This window comes from Elephantulus edwardii, unplaced genomic scaffold, assembly GCF_000299155.1.
Source record: "Elephantulus edwardii isolate Elephantulus edwardi_28Jun2011 unplaced genomic scaffold, EleEdw1.0 scaffold00004, whole genome shotgun sequence".
In the NCBI taxonomy this organism is placed as follows: Eukaryota; Metazoa; Chordata; class Mammalia; order Macroscelidea; family Macroscelididae; genus Elephantulus; species Elephantulus edwardii.
This window is the reverse complement of record NW_006399754.1, coordinates 17235348-17241435: the sequence shown is the minus strand read 5'-3', so window position 1 is coordinate 17241435 and position 6088 is coordinate 17235348. Positions and strand designations below refer to the sequence as shown.

Genomic DNA, 6088 nt, shown 5'->3' with positions numbered 1-6088 from the left:
GTAATAAGGATAGGTGTGTCAGAGACAGTGAGGTTAGCACAAGATAGAGCAGGGTTTAGGGCTGCTGTACATAGGGTGGCTATGAGTTGCAGGAGACACAATGGCACATAAAAACAACAACAACAATCAATGTGAATCACTTTAACTTTTTATTTGTTTGTACCTCATTTTAATTACACTTATTATTTATGAGATAGCCTTTAGCAAGTCACTTTTTTCCTAATTGAAACTTTTTATGAAAAAAATTAGTTTTGAAAAAGATTGATGTAGTCCATGAGTGTGGATTATGTCATATCTTTATTTATACAATACATAGAAAATCCTGGCTGTATATACCAAAGTATGATATATTTTATGATCTAGTGTAATTTTTTTTATACTTAGAAAAATGTAATCAATGTTATGTATTTTAAAAAATTTTTTCTCTTCTGCTTCACTATTTAGTTCATCCAGAGCTCTCTTTCCAAAACTTCCCATAGAATAGTTTTCATATCTTTCAAATTATATTACTCTATAAAAGAATGCATAAAAATATGGGAATAAAATTAGATTTGTTTATGAGTGTGTTTTGCTTTAAATAAGTGAAGCTGGGACAGCTAGGCTCTCTCTCTTTTTTTTAATACAAGTTTTTAATTTTCATTGTGATGTTAACAAAACTTTGCAGAAAAGTTAGATTTTCGTCCATTCATTGTTGCACATTTTTACCCCCTCCTTCCCTTCCCCCTCCCTCAGTTCATTTTTTATTTTTTTTTAAATATTCATTCATTCTTGCACAATTGCCTCCCTCCAACCCTGCCCCAGCCCTCTTTGCAATGTACCTCTTATTCTGGGCTGTTGTCACACATGTAATTAGGCTCTCATTTAAGAAACTTAAAGTTGAGTTTTCAGGCTTTACAGTAAGGACCCGGGAGACTGTCAAAGGGGGGAAATATAACATGAAACAGAAATCACTAAAGCGTTAGGGGTAAAAATGAGAGAATTCCTTTCTAAATCTCCAGTGTTGCTGTAGATGCTGTTGAGTCAATTCCAACTCCTATTGGCCTGTAACAACAACAGATTGAGACCTAAGGAAGGCCTTCCTAAGAGTCAGATTCCAGAGACATTAAAGAAATAGAGAACTTCAACCATTTGAAACAGCAGTGGCAATAATCTCCTATGCCCATTTTCTGATGTAAACACACACACATACCCCAACTCAGCAGTCTGAACAAAAATAAAATTTGCAACTAATATGCTAAAGGACTGACTTTACTACTTAAAAGAGAGGAAAAGAGTTAGTTCTTTGTTATGAAAATGAGTAGAGGGCTCCCACAGAAAAAGAAACATATGTAGAAAGATATTCATCCACCCTTCACAATAAGGAAATACAGATAAGAACTGAATTGATGGATCATTTTCAGTTTATTAGGTTGGCAAACCCAAAACTTTGACACAGCACACGATGACAGAAGTATGGAGAAATGTGCCCTTATAGACATGACTACTGGGAGTATACGCTGGAACACTTAACAAACTATTGTTGTTGTGTGCTGTCAAGTCAGAACTGGTTCGTGGTTGACCCTCTAGTGGGTTTCAGAATCAGTAAAATCACACAGGAGGAGATTGTCCATCTTCCTCTCACAGAGCAGTTGATAGACTTGAAGCGTGTGTCTCTGGGATTGCCGAACAGCTTTTTATCACTAGGCCACCAGAGCTCCAGAGTAAACTATTAGAATAAGTGAATCATTTACCTTTTGAAGTAGAAATCCCGTACTGAATAATTGTCCTGCAGAGACAACTGCAAATCTAAGCAAACAAACATTGTGTACACAATTATTAATTATACATTTTTGAAAGTTAAACAAAGAGCTCAATTTGTCATCCATGGGAGGGTACTTAAATAAATGATGCAAACAATGGAGTACTGTGCAGCTGTGAACATTGTAAAGAGTTTGGCGGACTCTTCTGGAAATTTCCCTGGGTTATGTTGTTTTTCAAAACTCAAGTTTAGAGCAGTGAATGTTATGCTAGATTTTGGATAAAAACAAGGATAAAATAACCTGCATTCCTATTTTTTACATAAAGTTTCTGTCTAAAGACATTCAGGAAAGATAGGGAAAGGAAAAAGTGAAATGGATAGTTATTTGCAGGGAGCAGAGGAAGTCAGAGCTAACAGGGCTGGAGTGGGAGCAAGATTTTCAAGGTTTACCTTGTGGAAGTATTTTAATTTTTTACCTTTGTGACACTATTACCTTTTCAAACAAAGAGCAATGCATAAAATATATAAAGAAAAAAATGTAAGAAATTCTGTAATTGAGGGGGGTGAAGTAGTGGGAAATGTTCAATGGGGATTTGAAAAGATGGAGTGAAAATAGGCATAAAGCAGTGGTAATTATATGAAACATAATGTAGTTAAATGCTTGTATAAAACACAGATTGCATGTGCAAAGCATGACATATATGAATATAGGTAAACAGATAGAAGTTTAAAAAAATATTCTCTACTGAGTAAAATCCTAAATCCCAAAAAAGCTCTGCTAATGAGCAGAGTAACATCAACTTAGAGAACATGACGAATTTTTTGGTTAACAGCCCAGCACGTACAATCCGTGCTATAAGAAGTTCCATACACAGAACGTGATCCATGTTGGTGGCCAGCAGGAGGCTGATGATGATGATGGGGTGAAAAACTTCCATAACGTCCAGATGATGAAGCTAATTTATTGGCCTGGTGAGGGCTTATTGTTCCAGACAGCCTTCCATTGGATAAGGGGGCCTTCAGAATCGAAATCAGCTTTCCAGCAGAGCACCCGTTCAAACCACCGAAGACCACATTCAACACTAAGATCTATCACCAAACATGGATGAAAAGGGGTAGGTCTGTCTCCCTGTAATTAGTGCTGAAAACTAGAAGCCAGCCACCAAGACTGACGAAGTGATCCAGTCCCTCATAACACTGGTGAACAACCCCCAGCCTGAACACCCTCTCCAAGCCAATCCAGCCAAACAGTACTCTAAGGATAGTAAAAAATTCTATAAGAACGCTGAAGAGTTTACAAAGAAATATGGGGTGGAAAAGCGACCAGTGGACTAAAATCTGCAGAGATTGAACCAGCAACTGTGAGCAGAGACCCCAGCCGCGTATTCAGACCCCCGCAAAGCAGAACTCGGGGAAGACTTGACTGTGCCACCACCTGGCCTCCACTTGTGACAGTTACTTTCTACAGTTTTCTTAATCAGAAGTGGTCTAGGTAACCTGTATAGAAAGGATTAAAGACTTAAGATGTTAAAAAAAAAAAAAAGAGTTCCTTATATAGAACATTTTCCAAGTATCTCTGTGTGGAAGCATAGAGAAATAAAAATAAATCTTCCTAATTCCCTCTCTAGAAACAATCACTGTAAACATTCTGTCATATTTTCTTCCACTTTTTTTTGTCCATACACAGCTGTTTATAGCCATAGAAGTCTGCGTATATATTTACAAAGTTGAGACCACACAGTGGTGCAATTTTGCATTTTGCTTTTAACACTTTAGATTTACAAGCATGTTGCTAATGTCCTTACAAACATTTTCTAACCACCATGTTTATGTCTGTTTATTTTATAGTGTAAAAGGAAAGGCTCTACTTTCTAACAATTGATTTTGAAAATACGTTCCCCAGCTAACTGAAGACTCTCCCCAGGTCCCTCCATCCTTCCGCATGGACACGCGCAGGACAATGCCTGTTTGACAGATGGCTCTCTCAGCCCAGCAAAGGCTAAAAGGCCATTTGCCACAATAACTGAGGGAGCCATGGCAACCACTCTGGAGGGTTTGTTAAGAGAAGATGCTCTGAGAAGGCACATTCATTCAACTTGAAATTTCTGAACTCTATCAGTGAGCACAATTGTCATTATTGACCTACAGTCCTGACAAGATGCAGGGACATTTCAACCATTTGTCAATTTGCATGGGTTTCTTTGTTTTGTTCCTTCTCCCCTTGTCAGGTTTTGTGTTGTCTGCAGAACTTGAAAAGGAGAAGGCAGAGGATTGTGAGGAGTAGACCCTATTTAGGGTTCTCAACAAAGCCGTGAGGCCTCTTGGCAGCTTACACCTACCAGTTACTCGTTGGAGAAAAGAGGTGGCCATCTGCTCCCCTGAAGATTACAGCCGAGGAAACCCCACAGGGCAGTTCTGCTCTTTCATGGGAGGTGACTTGAGGTCACACAACACCCACAACTTAACATCCAGCATGAGCTTCTAGCATGGGCATGGGGGTAATATGTGTCCACGTTTACAAATGAATTACAAACAAATGCACTTGAATGACCGACCATTAACAAAAGAGGTGTTTCTAACCTCATAGTCAGATAGATGGAGGTAGATTCTAAGTCTGATTTCAGACAAGAGGACCTTCTGATCTAATAGAACAATGAAGAAAGGCTATAGAGAGGAGATGAGTAAAAGAGCTTGAATATGTGAGCGAGAGGAATTGGGGGATGAGACCAGCACTGGAAGAAAGAGAAACGTGAGGGAAGGTTTCCGAGATGCCTGGCAAGGGTTCTGTTTGGATGTATTATTCTTGGCAGTTGCTGTCTATTCGGCTCCAGTTCAGTGAATTTTAGTCCATATGGCAATAAAAATACAGATTCTTCACTGGGATGTAAACAATTGTCAGATGAGTTAGGTAGTGGTAGCAAAATCTGACCTAAATCTGCTGTTGTAGAGTCTATTCCGGTAAATAGCAACTACTGACTTTCCAAGGCTACAAATCTTGTGAGAAGAATCTGCCCTACCAGCTGGCGGATTTGAACTGATGACTTTCCCATTAGCAGCCCAATACATTACACAATATGCTACAAGGGCTCCTTCTAAAGAGATGTGGAATGTGTGAGGGAGCGCTTTTCTTTATTGAGAATCTGGCAGTTCGAATCCAATAGCGGATCCTTGGGAGAAAGACAAACAATCTTCTCCTGTGAGGTGTACGTGTGTTGTGTATGGTTGAATTGGAACCACCCTCCAAAGGGTTTTCAGACAGTAAATCTCATGGGAGGAGATTTTCCAACCTTCTCCCATGGAGCAGCAGGCGGATTTGAACCATGTGCCTTTGGGGTTGCAGCGCAGTTTCTTACAAACCCGCTGTAAGGCCAGCCATGAGGTGCTTTCAGCTAAAGTCATAAATGAGTGAGTGTATGAAAAGTCAGCTTCCTGAAATTCTCTCCCAAGTCCTTTCCAAGCTTAACTGACAATGCAAAATCTAACAAGAAGAGGGTAACAAACCCCAAACCAAATTCCAAAATCCAGATAGAAAATGACAAATGATGACACAGGGTGAGAGAGGGGAGAATTTTATTTCATTTTTTAAATTTATTATTAATTTCAATGAAAATTTACAGAGACTTTGGATTTCCATTCATTCATTGTTGCACTTTTCTCCCCTCCCAACCCTCGTGCCTAGTATACCACCCTCTTGGAAAAGTAAAAAAAAAAAAATTCTTTCAAAAATACCTAATCACATATCACTTTTAAAGAGTTTTCTCCCTCACCTGTTTCAATGCAGTATACATTATTTATCCCATCTTTCTCAGTCTCCCCCCAACACCGAGGTCAGTCCTGTTTTACAACACTGGCCCTATGCACAATTTGTCCTTTTGTGACTGAGATACTTCACTCAGCATAATGTCCTCCAGAGTCACCCATTTTGAATAATACTGCACGAGTTCCTTGTTTTTCAATGCAGCGTAGTATTCCGTTGTTTGACTATACCAGAGCTTCTCTATCCATTTGTTTGTTGATGGGCACTTAGGTTGTTTCCAACTCCTTGCTATTGTGAACAAAGCCGCAATAAACATGGGTGTGCATATATCTGCTTGCATGTCAGTTATGGTCTCTTTAGGGTATATCTCCAGTAATGGAAGGGTGAGATGATATCTCATAGTTCTTTTGATTTGCAACTCTCTTAGAGCTAGGGATTTTGAACATTTCTTCATGTGCTTGTTAGCCATCTGAATGTCTTTTTTGGTGAAGCGTCTGTTTATAGCCTGTGCCCATTTTTCAATTGGATTATTTACCTTTTTCTTGTTGTGATGCTCAAGTATTTTATAAATTCTGGATATAAGTCCCTTAACT

General features: G+C 38.9%; 1 pseudogene; it reads left to right on the top strand.

Moving 5' to 3' along the window:
- The first annotated feature begins 1441 nt into the window (after positions 1–1441).
- Positions 1442–3073, top strand: LOC102864362 (annotated as a pseudogene).
- The last annotated feature ends 3015 nt before the right edge of the window (positions 3074–6088 follow it).